General features: G+C 50.2%; 1 pseudogene; it reads left to right on the top strand.

Moving 5' to 3' along the window:
• Positions 1-370: 370 nt before the first annotated feature.
• Positions 371-1,551, top strand: LOC146724412 (small subunit ribosomal RNA; annotated as a pseudogene).
• Positions 1,552-1,893: the final 342 nt, after the last annotated feature.

Below are 1,893 nucleotides of genomic sequence, written 5' to 3'. Positions count from 1 at the left end.
CTAGCGTCAGGGTGAATCGCGCGGTCTCTCGAGACCGCGCATCATAACATTTGGGAGAATAAGAACACGAGTATTTTGATCTTGTGGATTTTTGAACGGAGAGGAGGAGGAAGAAGAGAGGCGGCGGCGTCGGGGGTTTACTCTCGCCTCCGTCGTTCTCTCGTACGCTTTACATAATAGCGTTAAACACAGTAGAGTGTCGCCGACCGGCTGAGCAAGACCGGCGGCAAATAAAATGGCACATACGAGCGAGTCGCGCGCGCGTCGGTGTTTCGGCATCGAACGCGCGCGCGCGCGAAAAAGAGCTAGCGACGAGTCTTCGGCCTCGCTCGCGAGTTACTCCCTTGCGAGTAACCGAACACGAAGCTCCCTGGTTGATCCTGCCAGTAGTCATATGCTTGTCTCAAAGATTAAGCCATGCATGTCTCAGTGCATGCCGGATTAAGGTGAAACCGCGAATGGCTCATTAAATCAGTTATGGTTCATTAGATTGTACCCACATTTACTTGGATAACTGTGGTAATTCTAGAGCTAATACATGCAAAACAGAGTCCCGACCAGTGATGGAAGGGACGCTTTTATTAGATCAAAACCAATCGGTGGCGGGCGGCTCGCCGTTCGTCCACCGTTTATTTTGGTGACTCTGAATAACTTTGTGCTGATCGCACGGTCCTAGCACCGGCGACGCATCTTTCAAATGTCTGCCTTATCAACTGTCGATGGTAGGTTCTGCGCCTACCATGGTTGTAACGGGTAACGGGGAATCAGGGTTCGATTCCGGAGAGGGAGCCTGAGAAACGGCTACCACATCCAAGGAAGGCAGCAGGCGCGCAAATTACCCACTCCCGGCACGGGGAGGTAGTGACGAAAAATAACGATACGGGACTCATCCGAGGCCCCGTAATCGGAATGAGTACACTTTAAATCCTTTAACGAGGATCCATTGGAGGGCAAGTCTGGTGCCAGCAGCCGCGGTAATTCCAGCTCCAATAGCGTATATTAAAGTTGTTGCGGTTAAAAAGCTCGTAGTTGAATCTGTGTCGCACACCGTCGGTTCACCGCTCGCGGTGTTTAACTGGCGTGATGTGGGACGTCCTACCGGTGGGCTTAGCCTCGCGAGGGGCGGCCCAACTAATATCCCGTCGCGGTGCTCTTTACTGAGCGTCGAGTCGGGCCGGTACGTTTACTTTGAACAAATTAGAGTGCTTAAAGCAGGCTACCTTCGCCTGAATACTGCGTGCATGGAATAATGGAATAGGACCTCGGTTCTATTTTGTTGGTTTTCGGAACCCCGAGGTAATGATTAATAGGGACAGATGGGGGCATTCGTATTGCGACGTTAGAGGTGAAATTCTTGGATCGTCGCAAGACGGACAGAAACGAAAGCATTTGCCAAAAATGTTTTCATTAATCAAGAACGAAAGTTAGAGGTTCGAAGGCGATCAGATACCGCCCTAGTTCTAACCATAAACGATGCCAGCTAGCGATCCGCCGAAGTTCCTCCGATGACTCGGCGGGCAGCTTCCGGGAAACCAAAGCTTTTGGGTTCCGGGGGAAATATGGTTGCAAAGCTAAAACTTAAAGGAATTGACGGAAGGGCACCACCAGGAGTGGAGCCTGCGGCTTAATTTGACTCAACACGGGAAACCTCACCAGGCCCAGACACCGGAAGGATTGACAGATTGATAGCTCTTTCTTGATTCGGTGGGTGGTGGTGCATGGCCGTTCTTAGTTGGTGGAGCGATTTGTCTGGTTAATTCCGATAACGAACGAGAATCTAGCCTGCTAAATAGGCGTACCCTATGGTATCGCGGAACTTTTGAAAGAAAATTTGCCCGATTTTTTAGAAGAAGGGCCACTATTTGAAAGAAATAAAATGTTCTTTCAACAAGA

The sequence above is a fragment of the Nylanderia fulva genome, unplaced genomic scaffold (assembly GCF_048542155.1).
Source record: "Nylanderia fulva isolate GAGA-0341 unplaced genomic scaffold, ASM4854215v1 Scaffold1337, whole genome shotgun sequence".
Classification (NCBI taxonomy): Eukaryota; Metazoa; Arthropoda; class Insecta; order Hymenoptera; family Formicidae; genus Nylanderia; species Nylanderia fulva.
This window is presented reverse-complemented; position numbering and strand designations above follow the sequence as displayed.